Source organism: Callospermophilus lateralis, chromosome 5 (genome assembly GCF_048772815.1).
Source record: "Callospermophilus lateralis isolate mCalLat2 chromosome 5, mCalLat2.hap1, whole genome shotgun sequence".
Lineage (NCBI taxonomy): Eukaryota > Metazoa > Chordata > Mammalia > Rodentia > Sciuridae > Callospermophilus > Callospermophilus lateralis.
Genome location: NC_135309.1, coordinates 18,734,201 through 18,760,009, shown reverse-complemented (window position 1 = coordinate 18,760,009; position 25,809 = coordinate 18,734,201). Strand labels below are relative to the sequence as shown.

The following is a 25,809-nucleotide window of genomic DNA, read 5'->3' as shown; positions in this document are numbered from 1 at the left end:
CTCATTTGTAAACAGAAAACCTTCTGCAGGACTGGAAGGCTCTTGCCTTTACCAATGTGGCATGGTTGGGGGAGGCTGTACCATTGCCCCTTTTGATCTGGGGCAGTGAAGCTTACAAATGAAAATCTTGCAAGAAGAAAGTTGCCTTTTGATCAGCTGGTTAGAGGCAGGTTTGGAATTATGATAAATCTGCTACATATTCACTGTATGAGCAGACTTAAACTCTAATGCTTCTGCCCGTGTTTCTGCAAATGAGGCTGACTCACTGTACCCAGGCTGAAGGGTGAGATGGATGAAGTTGGTTATGGGTTTATGGATCTGGGCAGAGAGGGTTAGACATCAGGGAATGAGCCTTTGCCCTTCTCCCCCCTACCCTCCCTCTGCACTATGCTGAAGTCTCCATTTATTTTCTGTGCTTTAACATTTGACTGAAATGCATGAAACACCCTCCTGGATGCTACATGCCCACAGTAAATTATAACACAGCACGCTCCCCGAGGAACCTGAGAATTCGCCACTAGACCAACCAAGGTGGTTTAGGCCTCAAGGCACCTTACTTTGTGCTGTCTGGATTCGTTGTGTGGGTCACCCTAAATCTGGTCAACAATTATGTCTCTGCTTTCTTTTTATCTCCATCCTTTTCACAACTCCATCCTCTCACACAAGATATGACATCCAGCCCCAGTCTCCTTTCTGCTACAGGAGAGCAGGAAGCCAGGCTTGACCGTGAAGCCAGACATCCCATTTCTGTCCGGCTTTTGACTCTATGCCATGGTGTCATCTTTAGGAAATCTTAAATCAGGAACCATTTCCAGGCTCCTCTGCTTCCTTTGCTTTACCCCACTTGAGAGGCGAAACCCTGATGTTTTAGTAAATGCACCCCTACAGGCCACAGAGTCCTCCTGCAGCCTTCTGAGACCCCCATGAGAGAAGACACTGGGGCTAGATGTCATGTCTTGTGTGAGAGTTAATTTCGGCATGCATTCTCGACCAGACCTTAGCTCAGTCATAAAAGTGGTGAGTTATTTTATATGGCATTTAAATGTGGTCAGCATATCAGCCAGGTTCGAATAGTCCCGGCATAAAGATGGTGTCATTGTCTAATTGCAGTCCTATTGCTGACAACACTCTGAAAGCCTCTTTAAAACATAAAGGGAACCTGCTCTTGGGAATTCAAAGATTGCATGAGAGTTGTAAGACATCCAGGAGAAGTTTAGAGTGGAGTTTGGAATCGAGTGAACAGGCTCTTAACCATGGGTGAAATTGTAAGAGAACGGCTTACACTGTTCTCCCAAACCAACTTGTCATTTCTCAAGTGTATAATGAAATAATGCCGTATGAATATGTTCATGCAGAGCCGCCTCTTCCTCAAGTATCACCCTCTTCCGTGCTTCACAGTATATACAACAGTCTTTTAGAATAGCATTTTACCATCTCAAGACCAAGGGCTCCCAGCAGATCCTAAAGGAAGTGTAAAATGGGTAACGACTCTAAGACTGCATCTTTGTGAGTAAATGATGATGGAGACCCGGGATGGATGTGCATGGAGAACTCTGAAAATGACTGGCAGTCATAGAGACTGAAAGTACGAGGCTAACGTTCCTATTCTGCAGCTATATGGAAGAGCAGATCTTTCACGGTCTCTGTGTAAGGTGAGCAGAGGGCTTGCAAACACTGTCCGTGTAATAAGAACACAAGCCCCGTTTGTTCAGTTTGGAGTGTTATTAAACAACAGGGAATGAGACTCCTGCTCGGGCCCTTCTTTCTTTTCATAACTGTTCTCACAGGGATTCTTGTAGCTGTAATATCACTTTGTGTGAAATGATACATTAGAACCCACTAGGTCTTCTTACAGAATATCAAATATTTTCCCCCTTAAAGCTGACTTGAATTGAAGAGATCTTGGCACAGATTGATGAAATAGTCCAAATACTATCAGTTCTTGTTCTGCATTTCAGATGGAATAATAACCAGTCACCTTAGCCTTTGTTCATCGATAAGGTGGTCCCGACCCAAAGATGTACAAAATTATGTCTTTTCTTCTCTTTTGGTTTTGCATATGATTCAGGATTGCAGTGCGTGGGAGATCCCAGCAGAGCACCCCCAGTGAGATCTACCCAGCAAGATTCTTTTGTACATCAGGATGTCATTGCCCTTTGCTCTAGCTCAGTGCACCCCTAAACCACCTGGGAAACATTCAGCAATATCCATAGATGTTTTGGGTTGTCACGGCAGGAGGTGCTAATGGCATCTAGTGGGTACAGACCAGGGTTCTTCTAAGCATCCTACCATGCCACTCCTAAGATGAAGAGTTCTATAACCCAAAATGTCAATGGTGCCAAGGTTGAGAAATCTTTATCTAAGTAACTAGTGATCAGATATAAATAATGTGTGTGTGTGTGTGTGTGTGTGTGTGTGTATGTTTATTTTCTCTTTACAATCAGAACTAACTAAAGGAAGGGGGCTCCTCAGATCTGCATATGCTCCACGTGGGACATCTTTGTCTGCATTGCTTCTTCCTCTTGGAGCAATATTTCATGATCCTTGTCCTCGGGCCCCTTCATAGAAGCAAAGTGTGGTGTTAAAGTTCTAAAAAATCAATTGACTGAACTGATCAACTCTGTGCTGTGAAAAGAAGGTTCAACCAGAAGGTGGAATGAAAAGTACCCCTGAATGTTGAGCTTTTTTCCAAAGCATCACTGCTCATGTTTCTTTCCGCGAGAAGGATAATAAAGTCAGCCATTAACTAAGGACCTACTATGCACAGAAATGTCACATTCAGTATTTGACTTCATCTTCCCAGTGGCTCACTCCTAATGATACTTAGGGAGAGAGATTCAAAGAGGTTGAACAATTTGCCAGAGGGCGCTGCAATCAGTGGCCGGTGTCTGGACATCAAGGCACAGGTCTGGTTAGCTCCAACGTCTCTGTTCTCACCACTCTGTGTGCTTGAGTGACCTAGTTCTATGTGTTTTCATCCCCCAGAAATCCTTAAAACTGCGCTTAATGAAAATGCTTCCAAGGAAGGAGAAAATAAGAGGCCCTCTGATCATACAGAAACGGGTCAGCTCCACTTTGGCCACGTCCTCTGAACTGAAAGGCGACATATTCCTCAGCCAGCTTTCTTTTGCAAAATCAATCCATGCCAGGGCTCATGGGAAGATAGGAGATAGGCAAGGGAACCGGGAAATAAAACAAAATGCATTTTAAAACTGAAAGCATGGAGGAAACTCCAGTGTCCTGGTCAGGACAATCCAGCCAGCATTTCAGCCAGAGTCTCCCAAAAATAAACTACCATAAGACCCTAGTAGTGGCTTATATTCAGGCCCTATTTTCTTCACACAACTGGCTAGATATGCAACGTTGGCTGAAAGCAGCAGCAGTGTGCCTACCACTCGTGTTAATCAGTTTTGGGTCACTGTGGCCAAAATAACAGAATAGAACATCTTAGAAGAGGAAAAGTTTATCTGGGCTCTAGGTTTCAGAGGTCTCAGTCTGTGGTCAGCCGATGCCATTGCTCTGGGTCTAAGGTAAGGCAGAGCATCATGGTAGAAGGGTGAGGTAGAAGGGTGAGGTGGAAGAGAGCTGCTGAGCTCATGGCCGGAAGGGGAGATAGAGAGGAACTGGGGAGAAGATAAACCCTTACAGGGCATGTCCCAGAGACCTGCCTACTCCAAGTAGGTCCTACCTCTCAGTAGTTCATGCAGCTATCAGTAGATTAATCCATCAAATTAGTTAATCCATGAGGTTATTCTGATGAGAGTCCTCATAATCCAATCATTGCCTAAAAATGCTACCTTTGAAACTTGCTGCATTGGGGATCATGCTTGCAACACATGAGCTTTGGGGGACATCTAGATCCAAACCATAAGACCACTCAGTGATGTTCTCAAGGACATGGGCCATTCTGAGAACTTTGGCTTTCTTTCACTGAATTTACTATGTCATTGTCATAGAGCAGCTAATGTAGCTCCAGATATCCACAATAGCTACCTCTGAGATGGTAGGGAAGAGAAAAGGAAGGATTCAAGTTCTCTGCTCCTTTTATCAGGAAAGGCCTAAGCCAGCCCTCCCCCAAACACACACACACACACACACACACACACACACACACAATTCTACTTAAATCTTATAGTCAGGACTGTGTCACATGGCTACCCCTTACTTCAAGAGAGGCTAGGAAAGCTTTTTCAAACCTGTTAATGGAAGACAAAGTTAAAGAAGAAAAGTTTGGAATTGTTCAGTGCATCCAAAGATCAACGGCGACTGATGAGAGTATTTTATGTTCAAAAGTCAAGTTTCTGCATTTCTGTAAGTAGATGCAATAGCTGCTGTTGAGAAATCTCTCTTCCATGCTTGTTCAATGTGGCCTTCTAAAAGATGGGGTATTCGTTTATGAGGGCTGCCATGACAAAGAACTAGAGGTTGAGTGGTTGACAGCAACAGCCTGCTACCCACAGTTCTCAAAGTTCCAAGTCCAAGATCAGGACCAGGCTTCCTCTGAGGATACTGGAGAAGGATCTCTTCCAGGTTGATCTCCTGGATTCTGGTAATTCCTTGGCTTATGCCAACATAATTCCAATCTTGACCCAGTGTCCTTCTGTATCCATATCCATCTGTGTCCAAATTTTCCCTAAGGACACCTGTCATTCTGAATTGGAGCCCACCCTAATTGCCTTAGCTTGCTCACCTGTGCAGACCCTATTTTAAAATAAGGTCACATTCTTAGCTACAGTGGGCTAGGACTTTGGCATCATTTCAGGAGGATACAGTTCAATTCATAATGGGGTCTTTGTAAATCCTTCATGATATCTCCATAGTAATGAGGATAGTTAATATTTTTCACCATTGACTTCATACTAAACAGTTCATACAGATTCTCTCATCTAACCCTTACCATCACCACATGGGATAAGTGCTGTTTTCATTTCTATCTGATAGAAAACTGAGGGACAAAAACATCAAGTGCTTCCACCCCAAAATAAAATGAGTGGTACGTTATAGGGCTAGATCTCAACCTCCTATGTTTGAACCTGAGTCCTCCCATGTATCTGTCTCCTAGACTGTCTTTGTCGCAGCTATCTTTATCTGTGTGTAATAAGTTTCCCGCTCATAAATGCCAAATAAGGGTAGACAAGTTGATTTCCTTCATGCTAAAAAAAAAAAAATCTTTTTTCCACAAAGGCTCTCTTTGCTGCCTTAGAAACACAAATAAAACACTTCATTCTGCACTAGGCATAATGGTTTCCTCTTATTCAAATGCAGGGCCATCTGTGCAAAGTATTTTATTTCATCATTCATTGAAGTTCACTTAAAAGATGAAATCACCCTTAATGGAACAATGAAATGGAAGAATTCCTAAACTGAAGGCAAAGACTCAAAAGTGGGGCGGGACACTCTGCTTCCTACCCGCCCTCCTAGCCCAGAGTCCTCTGGGTAAATGGTTTTGTTCCAACACCCTCAGGGAGGAAGGAAGGCTCCTTAGGAGCAAGAATAAGCAGAGCTGTTTACGGACCAGGCAGCTCCTAAGACTTAAGGCTGTATCTGTGCCATTCTATGACCTTAGCAGCCAGCCGACTCTGGCACTGGTCTAGGTGGATGGGTGCAGCATCACCTGCTTCTTGGGCTTGACCTTGGCTAATCATCTTTGTGCCTGATCCTTCTTGCCTTTAACAACCCCTTTAACCTTTCACAATCCTCAAGAGCTCTACCATCTTTCTTGTGCTGCAACAGGATCACAATGAAAAAGGAAGAAGCTACCTCCTTCTAAAGAAAGAACTACAGCCTGGGAGGGATCTGCTCTTTGTAGGCAGTAGCCCCATCTCTTAGTTCCTCCTGACTGGTGGCAGATAATACAGGAAATGATCGTGAAAAGCAAGGACTACTTTATGTTGATGTGATAACCTCGAGATTCTGTGTGACAGATACCAGGCATTATTGCAGAAACTGGCTCAGGGAGGTTGGAGAACTGTTCTAAGACACACAGCTAAGAAATTGATGGATCCACCCCTGGGACACCAGTAGACTCCAGATCCTGTGCTCTCTCCACAGAAGTGCTCAGCAGTGTGGCGGAGAACTCTAATAACATGCTTCTTATTTGAGCCGACAGAATCTTCTGGAATCAGAAAGGAAAAGAATTCCACATAGAAAACCAAGGCACTTCGTATTCCAGGCACTGTGCCTTCAGGAGAAGCCTGTGGAGTTGGAGAAATGAGAGAGCTTCAGGGGACTTCTCCCGGGTGATTCTCTGCTTCGAGGTTTTTTTCCTGCTTCTCAATGGCTGCTTGTCTGTAGAGGGTAAATGGCCATGAGGAGAAGACACCCCCATCTCTCTCATCCTCTTTCCTAAGGGTGAAACTGACTCTTGAACCGTAGGGGAAGGAAACATTGAAGTACCTACCATTTCCTGAGCACTCATGATACTGCAGGTGGAAGGGTTTTCTTGAAGCATGAATTTAATTCTCCCCACATCCCATCCTTATCGGTAGATGTTAAGAGTCATTCCCATTTGACAGATGGGAAAACTGAGTCTTATAAAGTTTCAGGAACCTCTCTGAGGCTGCAGAGCTGGGGAGAAGCAACCTGAACGGGAAGCTAAGAGGACTGCATTCCACTCCTGTTAACTCAGGCCGAATGGGACAAGCATTTTTATGCCTGGGACCTCAGTTTCCCCATCATAAAAGCCATAGCATGCACTCTGTGAAGGACTCTAGTCTTTGCCTGCTTTGTCACATTTAATTTTCTTAGTCACTCTGTGGGGCGCTACTCTTTTATCTCCTTTCAGTAGATGAGGAAACTCAGGTTTAGGAACAGGAAGCAATCTGTTCAGGGTCACATGGGCAGGTGCTCACAGAGCAAAACACCCCTCTGCTTGACCAGAGTGCTCTGTGGCCTCCCAGGGGTGATCCTCAAAGTCCTTCAGCTCTGAATTTTTAAACCGTGGGAAGACAGATACATGAGTTTAGCAGCTCTATGGCGAATTCCTGCACCATGTCAAGGAACAGATGCAGACACTAAGGAATGAATCGAATAACTTGCTTGAACTAATACAGCTTAATCAACATAGGTCAAGAGTGGCTTCAAAGTCAGGCCTGCCAAGTTCCAACAGCCATGTTAGAGTAGATTCAGTGGAGCTGACACTCAGAATCCCTGTGTATTACCTTGAATGGACAATGAGGTCAGGATTCCCAAGGAATTTTTGGTGGGAGGGCGGTGGGAGGGGGTGGTGAAGAAGGTAGTTTGCTCAGTAGCCCACAGCAGAACCTCTGGAATTCAACAGAACTGGGCTGGACTCCACACTTGTCCGCTTAGAGCTGTATGACTTGAGCTAGTGACTTCACCTCTGAGAGCATTCTGTCATCACTAAGACTTTAATAATAAATGCACCCCTATTGAGAGTCGCTGCAAAGATTAAAGTAGAGATGTTGTATGCTCGTGCTTGATAACTATTTTTTTTTTTTTTTAAGAAGGCTGGAGTAGATGTCATGGGGTGGAGCCAGATTGGGCCAGCCAGGAAGGGACTCAACATTGCAATGGACTTCTCCTTGGCTTTGATCACAAAGCAGCATCTTCTTCTTTCCTTAAGGATTTCTTGGGTCCCTTTTTCCCGAGCCAGCTAGCACGCCCTCTCATTCTTCCACTAGAGGAAAAAACAGTAGAGACAAGGATTGATTTTAAAAACAGAGGACTGGGATGGAAAGAGTGTCGAAACAGGATCTCGAAAATCCTGCGTATGAATTCAGTTATCATGTAAACCTCCCTCAACTTCAGATTATCCTTCCAAGACGACGACGATAATGCCCCTCCTGGCAGACCTATCATCACCATTAACAAAGGGATAATTCTATATAAAGGGCCTTAGTAGGTAATAAGACAGCGGCTGTTATTTTTAGATTGGCTGACTTGTTTGCAGAGGCTCCCGGTGATGGGCCACTGAGAAGCTATCTCAGCTCTACCAAATGTTCTCTGCTCTTTTTTTTTTTTCCTGGCATTGTTTGTACACTGAGCTTTCCCTCCTTAGCTGTGTCTGATAAGTCTTCTCCAGCATGTGGCTAGCATAACTGCTTTTGAATAACCTCCACGGCTATTGAATTTGTATTGAGTGGAGAAAGGCGTATTGCAAGGAAAGAGGGGTCCCCGTTAGGAGGCTTTCTTGGACTCAGCCTCTGGGTCATTGTGGATTCACCTCCAAGCCACCTCCCCTGGCTCAGAGCTGCTCAGATTGTTTTGCCAGCTGTGGTTTCTTTGAGACAAGGGCTTCCCAGGACAGCAGTACAAAGCGCAGGGTGGGTTATTGCCACTTGTTGATGTTGGGTGAGTCTTCAGGCTCCCCTGTTCATCCCTTTTGTAATAACACAGAAGTTTTCTTCTGTTCCTTCTCCATCTTGCCACTTGGTTCTCTCTCTGTCTTCTCCACTGCTGACGGTCCAGCCCAGGTTCTTCCACTCTCGGGAGAAGAAGGTCCATCTTGCTTTAAATTCTTTTCTTCTGCCACATGGAGACCTTAACCACCCACTAGCATCTTAGAATTGGTTGGGGGTTGACAGGTTCAATGCTTTTTAAATTCTACTTACTGTAGAAAGGCAAGAATTACTAGTATCTCTCTTTCCCTTCCTCCCGATTCCTTTTCTCCTCCGAGCATTAAGTCTGATTTCCCCTCTCTGAATTTATCCAGCTCACATAATTTGCCTTTTCATTTTGTGAATGGAGATAATTTGTGAATAGAAATTACTTCCAAATGTTTCAAAAATATTTTCTACGCATTTGCTTTAACACGGTCTGGTAAGTTTTTTCCCCCCTTTTCTTTTCTTCTTTCATAAGGAAATAAGTATTTCCGGGGAAATAGAGCTGAGGAAAGGGGTGGTTGGATCACCCTGTCTTTTCAGGCCCCTGTTTCTTTTCTCATGACAATTTTGGGTCCCCTGTCACCAGAGTAACTACAAATATGGATTTGTTGACCCCCTTGAGTTGGGGAAGGCTGAGGGCAATTTTATTCATACTCTTTCCAAAGAAGTCCCAGAAAGGAGTAGGATAGGAAGGAGGGGAAGGAACCCAGTGAGTTCTGCAAGGAGGGCCAGCCTGAACACTTTGTAGGTGAGGGAGTCCCTATATCCATATTTTAATTTGAAGGCCCAGTGTCATATTTAGGATGACTCTAGGGTAGCTTCTGTGAGTGGTCTTTGTCTTCTGTCCATTTGTGCAGCCATCCACTGAGTCTTTCCTTCTGTCCAAGTGCCAGATATGAGTGATGGCGGTTCCTGTCCCCAAGAAGGTCCCCACCTCATACAAAGAGAGAATAATGCACATGCAATGCCTCATGACACAAGGCTGAGGTGCTCACAGCTGTGCCAGGTAGAAGGTGACTGGGGAGATGAGGAGGAGCACGTTATCTGAAGGCATCAGGGAGAACTTCAGAGAGGAGGAGACATTTGAAGGAAAGGCACACAGGAGTTCAGCAGGAGGGCAGGAAGGGAGAAGGACCTTGGGGACAGAAGAACACCTAGCAGAGTGATTAAAGTCCAGGAAAGCTTGGTGCCATAGGGGGCTGCTGCCGTTAACCCTGGGGAAAAACTATTGAGAGAGGCATCCAAGGCATTTGATGGAGAGACCATTGAAAGAGCCTATCACGACCCACATGTGTTTGGATTTGACTCTTAAGTGGTGCAAACCCTGCTGAGAACTCTCAGTAGAGGGCCTGGGGCAGCCTGCAGGCCCCCCGAGCAGAATGGAATGAATGGATCAGGACTTGGGCAGTGAGAGCAGAGGGCTCCCTGGAAGCCCCCAAAAGAAAAGGAAAGGATGATGGCAAGGCAGGCAAGAGAGAGGAGCTGGGAATAGTCCTATTTGAATTGTCCCAGAATGATGTTTTAAAGACAGTAGCTATTAGAGGATAGCGAAGGCCGAGAAAGCACCCACTCCTCACTTGTTAGAATGCCCCCACCCTTTGAATTCAGTGCCCAAGAGTGAGGAACAGTCAAGGTAAAAATGGCCTGCACTGGACCTTAGAGGGGACATGGGTTCCTATACCCTGGGTTCTCTGCAGCTTAGGACTCGTAGGATGAGGGTGCTCAGGGATGAGATTGCCAGGCCAGCCATCAGCACGAGGTTTGGGGGGTAACATCTTGGATATAGATAGATTAGCAGGTCAAGATAATTTAGAACTCCTCCACCTAAGTACAGACTCACTATTTTGCCACAAAAGGCCCACCCAGGAGTCTCTGCTTTCTCCAGATGCACTAAGATAGAAAGGTTCTCCAGAGCACTTTTCCCCAAGGCAGAGGCATGAGCCCCCGGTGCTCAGACCCCAGGGGAAGCTCTAGTTATAGGCAATGTGAGAATCCCACTCTCCTTTTCCTTCTACTAAGGTCAGCTTTGTGCTTTTTTGGTTTTAATTGGCCCAGCCAGTTAATATTTCAGGAATATTTCAGGTGTAATACATTTGACCTAACCTGGTTCTCACTGTTTCCTGTGACTTTTTTGATGTCATCATTATTTGGCTTCATCATCTTGACAATTGTCCTGCCCACTGACAGACTCTTGGCTTTTGGCAGGTGAAGGGGCAGATCCTGGGAACGTTCGCCCCCTTCTCCCTGGGGCATTCTGCAGGGGTCTGTGGATAGGTAGGATGGTGCTTCCACCGGCCTGCTTCTCAAACTGAAATGTTGGCTTCTCTGAACCTCCAAAGTTGCTACGATACTGTGCGTCTTTGGGCAAGGTCCAAGCTGTTCCCCTCCCTGCTCACAGCTTTGACGGAGCATTTCCTCCCCCTGATGCTGTTAGATAGGTGACATGCCAAACCAAAGTTAGACCCAGTGCAAGACAGTTCTGAGTGCAGTTTCCTCGGTTTGCCCATTCATCTGCTGTGCTGGAAGGAAAAAAAGTAAAATCAAAAAAGCTCTATTAAATAGATGTGCCAAGTAACGAGGAGAAAAAGAAAGAAGTTTCTTCAACTTTCGTATGCTCAGAATTGTCTCACAAGCAAAATTTTGTTCCTTTCCTCTATTTAAAAATTGATAACCTAGAAAGAAAAGTCAGGCGTGGGCTAGAAATGGTTTGTGGAACAAAAGTGGCACCTACTGGTGGCAAGCCTTGGCTTAAATTTGAAGTTTAGATTTGTGCATGACCTTGACCAAAGTTATATCCTCCTGAGAAGGCTTCCTAATGATTTTCTATCTCTGGAAGGGCAAACCCTCTTTAGATGTATAAATATTAAAAAGCGCTTCTTAGGCATGAGGGCACTGGTTTCGGGGCTACAGCATGACTTTTTCAGCTTGTAATTAAAAACATCTACTGGATAACTAACCAGCAGCACTGTTTGCTAAAAGGAGCAAATGATTTAAAACCAATTGGGCTGCATGCTGAAATGCAGTGGCCCGTGGGTAGCTGTTCTTACCTCTGGTTTCTGGAACCATCGACCCAGCTCCCCCAGGCTCTGCAAGCTGTCAGGTTCTGGAAACCAGCTGCATTCCTTTACTCCAGTCTTCGGGAATTTTTGATTTATCCTGATTTATTCTATATTTTTGTTTCTGTATGTGAATCTGTATAACTAGCCCCTCAAGGAAAACCATAGCTCCCCCCATTAGGGTGTTCACTTAAGGGTCACAAGAGAACCCCAACACTGACTTCACCAAGGCGGGGGGCAGTAATCATTCATGAAGGATGATAGAATTTTTCAGAGAGCAAAGTCTCTCCTAGTGTTTGAAATCTTTCTTCCTTCTCAAAAGCAGACCCCTACAGAGTGATGCAAAGGCCATAAAAATGATCAGAAACAAAGATTTGTGATTCTTCCAGTTGAATAACAGAAAGAGAAGGGGTACAATCCACCCCCTCCTAAATAGTAATGGGTCTTTTGGGTTCATTTGCTCATTTAATTTTCAAAGCAATCCCATGTCAATCACATTCTACAGATTGGAAAACTGAGGTCTGGATATGATTTTTGCAACATCATGTAACAATGAAGTGGTCATTTTGAGAATCTTTCTAACTCTAAAACCTGTACTCTATTCCTAGTGACGTAAAACAAAAGCAGACTTTGTTTAATTCTTTATTCATTCATTCATTCATTCCACAAATATTCATTACATATCCCTGATGAGTAGCGCTGGGCTAGGTGTCAGGGATGTGATACCAAGGAAGCCCAGAAAGCAGCCCTGCTCCAGGAAACTTGCTGTCCAGGGTCACTCTAAGTTTCACATCCCAATTGCTCTCTGCTGATATTTTTTTTAACCCCTGGGGGAGAAGTTGACAGATTGTGAACATCAATAGTTATTGAATTGGTTTTGTCCCAAGGCTTCTTAAGAACCGTTCTCATTGAGTGCCAAGCCCTAAATGTCTCCCAAGTCCTACTGAAAGAAATCAGAGCAGGTTATATTTTCACCGTCCAGCCTCCCAGGGCCATGAGATGCTGTGTAGCGCTTTTTCTCGGGAGTCCCATTCTTCTGCATGACTCTGCAGCCTCTACCACTTGGGTTAAGTTTGGCTTTGTGCATTTAAAATAAATGCCTTCTAGGCACGCGTGTAGTGTGATCAGAATAGCATAGTGGGAGTGAGGGAAGATAGGTTTTTTTGGACCTGGCAGAAACCACCAGAGATGCAGCATTCATGTCATCCATCCAGTTATACCAACGCATGCATCAGGTTTCTTTGTTTTTAATTCTCATCTTGATGGGAAGGGATGGGGAAGAATTGTTGCAACAAGCTCAGCGTTATCCCTGATTTCCTGAATGGTTGCTTTTTCGCTCTGATATTAGGGGCATGGAAGGCAGCCCTGCCCCCCACCCCTGCCCGCTCTGCCCATTCAGTGTCACTCTTGGGTACAGCTTGTCCATCCAGCAGGCACTCTGCAATCAGTGTTGCATGTGCCAGCTTATTAAACACTTCCACACCCCACTCCTCTGCCTTTCTTTAATCAGTGGAAGAAGTTTGCTTGGCCACCAGCGCTCGACTTGGATTAGCACAATGGCTTTTGCTGCTGTCCGCATGTGGCCTAATAGAGTTGGTAGAGAAGGTTCTTTAGAGGCACTGGTTCTGACAAGCGAAGCTTCTGTAATCTTGCCTTTGTTTAGAAATATGAACTTCGAAACCCTACTGCAGAGAGTGTCGGCAGCCACACTGATCCGAGGCCTTGGGCAAATTCATTTGAATTGCTTTGAAATTGGATATTCAAAATTCAATAAAAATAAGCCAACCTGATGGTACAGCTGCAGCGTTCCACCCATCCAGCTGGGTAAGCCGATGATTTCCAGGCGAGGACTGGAAAGCCCGAGTGTGATGGGAAGACGAGCAGGGAGCTGCCAGAAAACTCTCTGGCAGCCCGGCCGCCGGCGGCTCCCTGCCAGCCGACTCCGGAGCAGGGCTGCTTTGGCACCAAGTGGCTCCTCTCGCTGGCCTGCCCAGGCAGGGACGCCTGCCTGCCTCAGTCATGGCCAGGGTCCAGAGGGAGGGAATGCCTCAAGGACAAATGGATGGGGTGTTGGAAAAACAATAAAATCACAACACTCCAGTTGTTAGGAGAGTGGCTGGACTTCCCAAATACTCTGCCACAGATCCAGAGCCATCAGACACAGAGGCGGGTTTAATTAAATTGTATGCAGATGCAGGCAAACATCATAATTTGCCCTCGGGCAAACGCTGCAGCTTTGGCCTGTCACAGGGGACCTTGCATCCTGGAGGAGGCTTTCCTGCCACCTGCCCCAGAGGTTCCTCTTCATCAGGGCCATTTGGAAAGCCTGTCCTCCCAGGGGTCTTTAGGGAAGTCCACGCTCACCCTCCCCGAAGGCTCAAGCTGTTTGATCTCCCTGCTTGAAGATGGGGTAATCCAATTAGGCACCACACTGTGAAATGCCTACAAGATACATGCATTTGTGGAGGGAGATTGTGGGCGCGCGCGCGCATGTGTGTGTGTGTGTGTGTGTGTGTGTGTGTGTGTGTGTGTGTCTGTACACATACATTCGTATATAGAGATAGAAAGACACATACACTCATGTAGATTTGCAAATACAGATATATAGAGCTACAGAGAATGTGGATGAATGGATGATGGATATGGATGATGGATGGATGGATAAAGGTAGACCTCCAAGGTAGACTCCTCATGTTAAGATGTGTGTTTTGCCACCCCTAAGCAATCTGCTTGATTTTCATAATCAGCCCCATCAAGCCCCACGCACGCGTCCAGGCTCCTTCCTGGGTTGGCATTTGTGTGCCTGTGAAGCGCTTTGAGTCAGATTCCAGGAGAAGCACATCCGCTAACCTTCTGATTGTCGCGCCTGTGCCACCCACAGCACCATACCTAAAGAGGGGTAATTGGAGCTCCCGCGTGCAGACATTGTGAGCAGCCCACTCCATTGGCCTGCGTTCTCTACCGCCAGCCACTCAAGGGCCAGCCATGAAATTTAATTTGGAGTTTTACAGACACGTTCTGAATCCGAAATCTCAATAATAACTTTCCCTTTGCTCAGCCTTTTAACTGTGAAATTCAGTTGGGGAGTTTCGAAGCAGCAGGTAATGTCACAGCACTCCAGAGGGATTTTGCCAGAATTCTACTAAAGTGCTTGCAAGTGTCATTTCCATATTTAACTAATTTCAGTTTTTAATTAGCTCCATGTGAAAAATGAGAGTTCACGCTGAGCTCCTCTGTCAGCACAGACGCTTGTTTCCTTTCTAGGATCTCAGGACAATTAAGAACAAACTAGTTGATGCTACAGTAAGTGTGATCATGCATAGCTCTCTCAAGCCGCAACATTGTTCACTGACAGGAAGACTGGCAGAGCCAGGGCCCGCGCGCCAAACTGGGAAAGAGCAGTTTGGAAAAGGGCTGGAGATGCAAATTTGTGAGTCCCAGGACCCGAATGATTTCTTAGCTGCAGAAAATGTATTCTTGTCCCTGAATTCTCCAAGATGACCCAAGATCAGGTTTTTGAAAGAACACTGTATGAAGCAGATAAATGCAAAGATGGTGTTACTATGGGAACACAGGTTTCCCAGGTACCGTCTCTGTGCTAAGCTCCAGCATCCAGGTACCTATAAGGTCATTGGCTTGCAGATTCTTAAGGCCCTTGGCATACGAAAGTAACTTCTTTATCATTTTAAGTTTCAAAGTGCAGTACAGACATGGAAATTTGTTAATCCTACATTCAAAGTGTAAATTTACCACTGGGGACTAACATGCAAATGGAAAACTACACAGTCTTCAAAAAAAAATGTATTGAGAGGTTCTGTTTTGCATAAACTGAAAAATATTTGATGTGATCAGGTTTCGGAAACAATTTTGAGGAAGCCAAACAAATACAGGCCCTGCATTTCATTTGCATAGCATCCATGCTAATGGCATTATTTGTTTAAAAGAAAAGATTCATTAAAAGTTTTGAAAATGATTAAAGTGGAGAAGGGGTTGACACTTCTCTTTAGTAGCAATTCTTGAAAATTGGTTTGGAAAGTAGAATTTTTTTTTTTCCCTCTCTCTCCGTGTGTTTTAGTGCTGGGTAATTGTTCTCTGTTGACAATGAACGTTAACAGATGATATGATAGTGACAACACTAGATGTCTCCAATAGCAATTGAAAATTGGAATCCAGGGGCAGAGGGACCCTTCATGTATCAGGTTTATGTGGCTTGATTGGGGAGCAGAGTGACATTTGTACAGGTAGGGCTTTTTCTGGTGTTCTCTTTTTGGGGGCCGATAGAGGCAGTACCAGGGACTGAACTCAGAGGCACTCGACCACTGAGCCACATCCCCAGCCCTATTTTGTATTTTATTTAGAACAGGATCTCACTGAGTTGCTTAGCGCCTCGCTTTTGAGGAAGCGGGCTTTTGAGGAGGCTAGCGATCCTCCTGCCTCAGCCCCCTGAGCTACTGGAATTACAAGTGTGTGCCACTGTGCCTGGCTCTGATGTTCTCTTTTCTAGTACCTGGGCCCAAATTCCAAAGAGCGGTCATGACTTTATGGATCAGAGCAGCGGCCTTTTTGACATGAGGTTAGAGCAGGAGGTATTATCTGGGTTTGGCAGAAGTACTACCGCTGCTGGGTTTTTGTTGTGGTGGTGGTTCTGTTTCTGTCTTTAAATAAGTGACATGTTAAAAGATGGAGGTGATATGTTCAATATGTAGAGACCACCCAGAGTAATTTAAACTAAAATAACTGCCACAATGAGTTACAGTGGCCAGCAATGGGAGCCTAATTGCTCATCATCGAGTCTTGAGATGGCAGCTGAACCTCAAAATTGGGACGCACTCCCTTTCAAGCACCGGGGTGGCAGACCACTCCCCAGGGCTGTGATGGGGGCTCACCCGTGTTGGGGGTGGGTCTGTAAACTAAGAAAAATGCATCTTCTAATTTATTAGAGTTTCTGTTCAGCTCTCCAGGGATGATGAGAGTGTGGCGGGCGCTCTTGAATTCTTTGTTCTTCTCCAGGTGTGACCTCGAGTCAGCCTTTTCTTGTCACCCAGGGTGAAGAAGCTTGGTTCCCACCTGCAGAGGCCTGACTTACCCTTCCCTTGAGAATGGCAGGTAGAAGCAGGATCCACCTACTCAACATTTTCCACTGACATGGGGATTGGCAATAAGCAATCCCATAACAAGGGATGAGTTGTAGTAGGGTTTCAGAAATCGTGTGCACTCTCACAGGTGAAGTAGCAGCGAGATACAGAGGGCGTGGAAGGTTCGAGAGGCAGAGCGAATGCTGGAATGGACAATCCTTTTAGAGATTGTTACGTGAATTCTGGGCCTGATATCTAAGGGAGGAAGCCATACAGTGGTCATCAGAAGCACTTCAATCATGCTCGTTAAGCCATCCACTTATTTATTAATATATCAAACAAATATTTCCTGGCACGAGGAAGGAGAACAGGTTCCAGAATCCAGGCTGCCCAGGATCACACCCCAGAATTTCTTACAAGCTACACAAGAACAGGTGTGTTACTTAACCTCCCTGTGACCCTGGGTCCTCTCTGTTAAGTGGACCCTGGGATAATACCTATCTCGTATGGGTTTTGTAAAGATGCAAGGAGATCGTTCTTGAACATCTCTCAGTACAATATTTAGCAAAAGGAAAAGTGCTAAATCAAGAGTACTTTTACTATGGTAGGTTCTAGGTGTACAGTAGCAAACCAGCCAGACACAGTTACCACCCTGCCAGAACCTGCAGCGGCACACAGGGAGGGAACCTAAGATCTAAATCATTCCTGAGATCACTCAGCCTTCCAGTTTCTCTGTGAAATAAGGATATCAAATAAGGAGGAACGGGACCATCTCTGCAGGAATAAACTAATTAGCTAAATACCTTATTAAAGTGGGAGTCCCTCCACATGGACATGGTGGTAGCATGTGCACCTGCCAGGACCTGAGACACAAAGGGACCTAGAAACCCATCTCCCAGGAAGCTTGGAGAAAGAAGAGCCACCCTCACCAATGAGAGTTGGTTCCTGGCAGGGAGAAAGCTCCAGACGGCAGGGAGGACATGGCCACTTCATGAAGAAGACTGCCCTAAGCAGCTGGGCTTCTCCCAGAAGGAGTCTTCTCCTGAGTTCCCAAAACTCTGCCCAGAAGGCCCTAGGCTGGCTTTTTGTTTCCCCAAAACTATCCAGTACTTCGCTTGGGTCTCTCAGACACCGTGGCTTCTGCTAGGAGATTAGAGAAGCACAAAGGAAAAAGTGTTCAGCTCAAAACCCTGCCTAGAACTGCTGTTGCCCCTGGATTGGCTTTTGTGTATCCTGAACTGGAGCTGCATACTTTACCCCCTGGCTTTCGGGTAGCCCATTTTGGGCCACATGTGTGCTCAGGGTTCCTTTTCGTCTCTTGGTGTTGAAAATGTCACTCCTCGCGACCAGATGAAAAGACGCTGTCTAAAGAAAAATAAAGGGGGAAACCCTTTGATTTCAGAGCTTTTGGAAATGTAGTAGAACTTCAGCTTTGGGCCAGCTCTATCTGGTGTTAAATATTCTAACAGAATAAATCTCTATGTAAAGTTTTGTTTGCCGTGTTGCCTCTGCTTCGAGTTTGATTGTTTTCCTCTGTGTGGAATGTTCCAGTAACAACTGTTTGTTCTTGCTGTCTAAGAAGTTCGGCACACAGGTACTATAGCAGATTTATGGGGTAGTAAGAAGACAACCACCTATTACTTTGTGTAATAAACTTCCTTCCAGAAGGAAGAGAAAAAAATGGTTTGTGCCTTGTCTGCTGAGCAGGTTTAGTAAATATCCACAGGAATCCACAACTCCACAATGGAGCTTGCAGAGATCTTTAAATTCCAAATTCTCTGCCCGTACCAGGGAGGAACAGAGCTGGGGGAATTAGAGGGCGCCTTCTAGGGAGAAGCGCAGCGCCCAGCCTCAGAGATAGCATGGGGCCCTCCAGTGAGCCTCATGCCACATGCTGCCTTCCTCGATATCAGATGTCTCCAGGAGCTTTGGCAAGAGAGGGATCACAATTTGATCCTAGCTGAATTTTCTGATAAATCTTCAGGTTCCACCCAGGAATCAATGTGGTTGATAAAAAGAGGAGTCCATATGCTTTGCACACCAGACAGCCAGGCAGTTCCGACACTTTGGGGGAAGTGTGGATGCTTGATCTGGATTCTCATCTGGGCAGAGAGCCATCCCAGCACAACACCAGAAGGGGCTCTGGGGGACTCTGGGTGTGGACAGGACTTCCCTTCACAAGGACCTCTTTACCTCTTTCTCAAGCTCTTACACAAGTGTGATAGACACAAAATCGGGGAGCCTGACTGGCTCACACTAAGTCCCCTAATGATGGGTGGCCAGATTAAATGTAAGGTGCCCAGTTATATTTGAAGTGAAGTAAACAGTGCAAATGTTTTTACTATAAGTGTGTCCCAAGTTATTGCATGGAAAACGCAAATGTAATTGGCATCCTGTATTTTATTTGCTAAGTCTAGTGACTTTGTTCAGTGGCCACTCAGCCCCCTCTTCAAGCCAGATGCTGAACCTCCACAGAGTCAAGAGTATCACCTTACCTCACCAGCCATGATTGGACCCCACCCCGCAAAATGGGCATGTGATTCCATTTAAAGCCCTTGCCTAGCATGTGTAAAAGTGAAGCCCTCCTCTCATCTAGCAGCCCAAGTAGGTAGGAACATGGGTACAGCACTCCCTGTGCACATGGTTCTCCCCTTGTAGATAAAGCCTGTCTTTGGTTCTCAGGTTGCTATAACAAAATACCAGAGACTTAGTAGCTTATAAATAATAGAAGTTTAATTCTCATAGTTCTGGAGTTTGGGAAGTCCAAAATGAAGGCTTTATTAACTTCAAGGTCTGGAAAGGGCTTCCTTTCTCATTCATACTCAGTGCCAGCTTACAATTGGGTTCTCCTCTAAGGGGCATTGATCCCACTTTTAAGGTGACTCATCACTTAGTCACTTCCCAAAGGCCTCCTAATACTATCATCTTGGGGAATAAGATTTTAACATGTGAGTTTAGGTTAAAAGGGACAACCCTTCAAACCCACAGCAAAACCCATTAACCCACTGACAGAGCAAAAGGGGCAGAGCTGGATTGGCCAGCTTCTCCTTACTTTCATGAGCTACCTTCATAGCCTTCCAAGAAAGAAAGAAAGAAAGACCATTTGCTACACAAGCTATGTCAAGCTGAGGCCTAAGAGTCCTAAGCTAATGCATAGCTGCTCAGCTCAAAAAGGAATTTTCCTGGGAATGCTTCCAGGAAGGTGCTTACACAGGATATCACTGGGGGACCCCCCGTGGGTCATCTGCTTTGGGCAGCTCTGTGCCTGATAGAGGAGAGGAGGGATGATCACTGCTCCAAACAGAGCCGAAATCCCCCAAGTTGCACCTCTGCAGCCAGGGTTCATCTGACAACGGAGAGGTGAGCCTGCCCCGAATGCCATTTCAGAGCCACTGTTGAAAACATCTCCTGCCTGAAAATCTCTCTCCCTCTACCTGGAACATTGCCTCAAATTTCTACTCTTAGAGTTTATATGTTTGGCTTAAATCATTCATCGTCCCTATAATTGCACATCCATTAATGGTGGTCATTTGGAAAGCAGAGTCCTGGGAGTGTTGGATGGGGGCCGAGGAAACTTCCGATGTGATGGGAAGGCACTCAGACAAGGGGCGCTTCAGGGTTTGGAAGCAGGCAGTGGGTCTCTGCTCCGGAGCTGGCAGGAGAGGAGGTGAGCAGAGAGGACCTGTCTGGCGCACCATTGCACTTTGGCTCAACCTGGCTTTGGCAACATGTTTTTCCATCTTCCCACCCGGGGCCAACCACCTCCTTTCCACATTGCATCTTACAGCAGCTCCTGACATGCTGCCTGTGTGCGCAGAGATCTAGTGCCTGGACCTGGAGGGAGGTGTCTGGGTTCTCTCATCTCCTCGACCTTCCTGGTAATCCACAAGAGGAGCTTCATCCTTGCCCTCGTGCCCTTTAATGAGTTGCCATCAACTTAGCCTCAGTAATACCTGGTGTCTCAAACTCGTGCATTCATCCAAATCACCTACAGGTTTCCTTAATACGCACATACTCTGCCTCCACCCCTGACTTTCTGATTTGGAGACCTGGAGGGGTGGGGGGTGCCCATAATTTGCATTTCTAACAAGTTCTGGGTGAAGCTGATTCTGCTAGTCTGGCAACCACAGCCTGAAACAACAGGTCTAAGCTGAACTTTTTGAGGACAGGAGCAGAGTCTCTTGGTCATCATGGCATCCCCAGGGCCTGCCTGGACCCCAGGCACAGAACAGGAGCTAGGAAGTGCTGTTAACTGTGCTCCATGAGGCTGCGCCAGCCTCTGCCTGCTTCGGGATGGTGACCACTGGTGGAAGCACCCTGAATTTGCAGACATCAGGCTACAGGCAGAAAATATTGCCCTTTGATAGGCTTTTTACACATCAACATTTTCAAAATGTCTATATAGGAAGGGATTAAAGGTGGAAATTTGGGTGGAAAGATGGAGGTTGAGGGCTTGTCTTGAAGCTTCATTTGCATAGGAAACACACTTCTCTGGCTTTCAAGAAAGTTGATGGACATCACTCAGAATGTTTCCACTTCCCTCCCTGACCCCACCCCAGTTGCACCTCACAACCACAGTTTCCCGTTGATCCCCCCCCAACCCCCGTTTCATGTGTGCATGAAATATGTGACCGGGTCAGCAGCCCTGAGGTTCCCCTGAAGCTTACTGCAAATGGACTGCAGCTTCCAGGGTTCATGCAGTAAGGTGGATGTGAATCAGCTCAGGGAGGTCTGCTTCTCAGTGCAGGTGAATGGCCTCTACACAGAATCCACCCTTCTAGGTCTCTGTAATAACCCTTTCTGTAAAACGAGTCTGGAGGAGATGATCCTCAAGTATTTTCTTATATAGGATGCTCTGATTTTAATTCAAAAGGCAGGGCATTGCCAGTCGAAGAACAGGCTCTCTGCTTGGGGCCTAGCTATTTGGCATGTGAAAGGTGTTTTTCTACGGATGGTGTCGCTCAGTCAGTCCACACAATAGCTGCTATGGGCGGGGCTCCTGATTCTGTGTGGAGCCCTGAGCTAAGTGTTTTGTATGCTCAATAGGTGAGCCTTAATATTCCTATTTTATGAATGAGGAAACTGAGGGTCTAAGAGAAGGAAAGAAAAAAAGAGGGAAGGAGGGGGAAGGAAAGGAGGGATAGAGAAGGAAAAGAAACCTCTCTCACAGCCTCACAGTTACTAAGAACAGGACCAGGACACTGATCTGAAGCCAACTCTGCCGAGTCCAGAGCTGCTCTGACCACCATCTTCTGTCTTCCATACAAGTAGAGTGTCCTCAAGATGTACTGGAAACTCAGAACCTAGATTTAGGCACTTCTGATATGTGAGACAGAAAGCATTGCAGTTGACACTGCTGAACCAGAGTCCCCAAGTTCAAAGCCAAACCTACCACTGCTGGCAGAATGGCATGGGCAAAGTACTTACTCTCTCCCTCCCCTGGTGTCTTTGGCTATAAAATGGGACTAATAAAAATATCTGCCTCCTAGAGCTACGAAATGAAGTGATTAATATATTAAGTTGAACCATGTAAAATTGCTGCTATTCTATCATGTCTACCAATAAAATTGGCAATTTCACATCTACGTACTTAAGTGGGTCAGACAGTGTCTGGCCCAGGGCAAGCACTGTGCTGGCATGGCCCTTCTTGCTATCGAGGGTCGCACTGGGGGCTGGCAGGGCCGGGGGCATACCAGGTGCCCAGGGGTTGCTGCTGCATTTATTGTGTTAAGCAGATTCTGGGAAGATGTCTAGGGTGGGCTGGGCGGTGGAGACCCCCTGGGGCTGAAGGAAGGCAGGTGGGACAGAGGAAGAGGCTTTGGAACTCTCCTGATGTAGTCTGATATCACACAGGAAGTCCCATAGTAGAAAGGACTGACCCCTGAGGCGGTCTTTGTCCCCTGGCCCTACAGAAGCAAAGAATCCTCAGTCAGAGGGAGGGTTGGGTTGGGTCTTGTGATTTGCTTGTGACTAGCTTTTTTTTTTTACAGCTAGAAATAATAAGAGAGAAGGCAAAGGAGGGTCTCCCTCCCACTTGCCTCCACTGCTGGTGTTTTCTGTATGAGCCCACCGTGCGGTGGGAGGTGAAGCTCAGAAATCATGGAGGTCCCAGGGAAGTAAAAGACCAACGTGAAGGTTAGCCACTACCCAGCACGGGGTAGTGTCCCCCCCAGCGTGGCCCTCAGCCCACTCCTGGTATGCAGAGTGCCTCTGGGTGGTGGTGGGTTCTGAACCTAGGTTCTCGTCTTTTAGATCATATTCTAGTATTTATTTAATTGACAAATAACATCATGTGAAAATATAATGTACATTGTGAACCACCGGGGCAAATTTCTTTATTTTCATGGTTAAATTTTTTTCTAAGGTATCACAAAACCTTATAACTAACATAGCAAGCTTTTTATTTCATAGGTGTTATTTTGAAATAAGGTACATTGACTCATGTTTTTCGAAAGGGGATTGATTTTTATATTTACTTTTTATAAGTAAATATAAAAATCAGGACAGCATGCATGCTGGGCAAGTGCTCTATCACAGGACTACATCCCCAGTCCTTTATAATTTTTTGAAATGGTCTCGCTGCATTGCCCAAACTGGCTTCGAACTTGCGATCCTCTTGCCTCAGCATTCTGAGTAGCTGGGCTGACCTGCATACACCATAGCTCCTGGCTTTGATTTTTTAATATAGTCAATGATAATACTAATGGAAATCAGATTCAGTAAAATCCACGAAGATGGTCATTGATGACTGGGCTCAGAGTTGATTTTGTTATAATAATCAAATGAGAAATGCCTTAAAAGCAGGTAGTAACCTGGAGCCTGGCAGAGTTAGAACTCAAGATATTACTTATTACTATTACCATTGTTATTGTCCATCGGAACACTGTAAGATGAAAAGAGCAAATTTTTAAAAATTTTGTATTTGTTTTAATTAATGAGAGTAGAATGCATTTATGCACTTTGATCTATCTTACATAGATGGAATAGAATTCCTCATTTTTCTGATTGTACATGTTGTGGAATCACATTGGTCATGCAGTCACATGTGTACATAAAATAATGTTTGTTTCATTTTGCCGTCCTTCCTATCCCCACATCTTCTCCCCTCCCCTCCCCTCCCTTCATTTCCCTCTACCTGATCTAAGATAACTCTATTCTTCTCTAGTGCCCCACCCCCTGATGGTGAATTAGTATCCACATATTAGAGAAGACTCTCGTCCTTTGGTTTGGAGGGATTGGCTTATTTTGCTTAGCATGATATTCTCCAACTTCATCCATTTACTGGCAAATTCCATAATTTCATTCTTCTTCAAAGCTGAGTAACATTCTGAAAAGAGCAAATCTTTAAAACACGAAATTTTCAGTTATTTCTTTCCTTCAGCAAACATTTCTTATGCACTGTAGTGTCCTAAGCCTGATGCTGGTTGTAGAGGCAGATTAGAAAGCGGGTAAAGAAGCACTCTCACCTTTCAAGGTGGTCAAGGCTCAAAATGGCAGGGCAGAGGATAATGGGTAGCTAAGTAGCTACCCCACGAGGTAGAGGGATGTGTGAGAGGTGTGCGAATGGAATATCCCAGGAGCATGAGAGGAAAGGACCCAGGGGAACCCCGGTCAGTCCACAAGGTCAGGATCTGCTCTGTCCAGCGGGCACATGTGACTGCCAGTCACTTGACACGTGTTCAGTGCAACTGAAGAGCTGAATTGTGTTTCCCGTGAATTCTTTTACATTTTTAAAATGAAGCATAAATGTTTTTACTTACCAATGCCTTTATTGTTTTGGGCGGGACATGAATTTTGTTCTTGACCATTTAACATCAGAACCACAATACAGTGTAAATATGAAATATAAACCAGATTTTCAGGACTTTGAGCAAAAATAAACAAACAAAAAGTCTCATTTTGTGACCTGTATATTCGGGTTGAGTTGATAACCTTTTGGAGATGTAGGGTTAAGACACATTATTACATTTGCTTATACTTGTTTAATCTGTTACTAGCAATTTTTTAAATTGTCGTGTGGCTTGTGTGATATTTCTTTGGGAAGTTCTAGCCCAGAAGCAGAATGCAAATGAAAATCTGGATAGAAAAAAAAAAAAAACAGAAAGCATGGACATTTCCAAGGAGAGGCCTAACTTTGGTTACCTGGGATGGTTGTTCCTGACAGAGAGCAAAGATTAGAGACGTGGAGGGCACTAATTAGAGGGCTGTTCCTGGGGCTGCAGAAGAACAAAGATGTCTCTGAGATTTAGTCCTAACTATGCGACCTTGGTAGAGCAGCCAGATTTAGCAAATTAAAAGAAAAAAAAAAATCTAGCAACCCTAGACCTTAGGTATGTTGTATGACTGTAATAAGCTCTCTTTATCTGTAAAACAGGAATAATAAGATATCTACCTCCAGAGTGTCCTGTAAAGTTGAATGGAATCAAGTACAGGGCACATTTAGACCCTTTACTCTAAATGCACTAAGCAATGCAAACAAGTTGGTAAATTTTTACACAGGCCTCATCTTTCTTTAGTTCTGAATGTGCAGGTCCAGGGGACTTGATTCTATTAGCCGACTTCTCCTTACAGTGACAAGACACTGGAGGCAGGATGCTTCATAAAGAAATGAAGTTGATTTTGTCTTACAATTTGGAGGTCTAAACAGCATGACATGAGCTCTGGCAAGGGCCCCTGGGCTGAAATGTGAGTGTTTCTCTATGTGGTCTTTCTCCATCTCTTTATAAAGTCACCAAAATTCCATCAAGGGGGCTCCACCCTAATGACCTCATTGAATCTAATCACTCTTCAGAGTACCTATTTCTTACACACCATAAATAGATGACGTTTGGGACTGGGGTTGTAGCTCAGTGGTAGATCACTTGCCTTGCATGTGTGAAGCACTGGATTCGAATCTCAGCATCACATAAAAATAAGAATTTAAAAAAAAAAATAGGTGATTTTTGCACCCTCTTCATACCATTAGCACAGACTTTGTGGGTTGCTCTCCTGCCTAAGATGGGAGGGCAGAAGCCATATAGAAACCGTGTCACTGATATTAGAGGAGATGCTAGCCCCTCCTAGGGGAGGATAGGTCCTGCCTGGCTTGGGCTCCCCGTGGAGCTAGGATGCAGGCTGGGACCCAAGCCACGAGGTGGAGGGGGTAGCACAAGCATGTCCGATGTCCTCCTGCTGTCACTGAGATGCTCTGTGTAAGCCGAAGGTGTCACAGCCGTCTGCCTCCCGCTGCCTGTTGAGAGCAGTGTGTACCTTTAACACGAAAGAACGTGTGGGACTTGAGTGTCACATAAAACCCTTGAAATTAGCTCTATTAACTAAATTGTCACCAACTCA

General features: G+C 45.4%; 1 protein-coding gene across 4 annotated transcripts in view; it reads left to right on the top strand.

Annotated features, from left to right (window-relative positions):
* The window catches only part of Tenm2 (teneurin transmembrane protein 2), an 884,372-nt gene that overhangs the window by 666,616 nt on the left and 191,947 nt on the right, over positions 1-25,809 (top strand). The window lies entirely within an intron of this gene.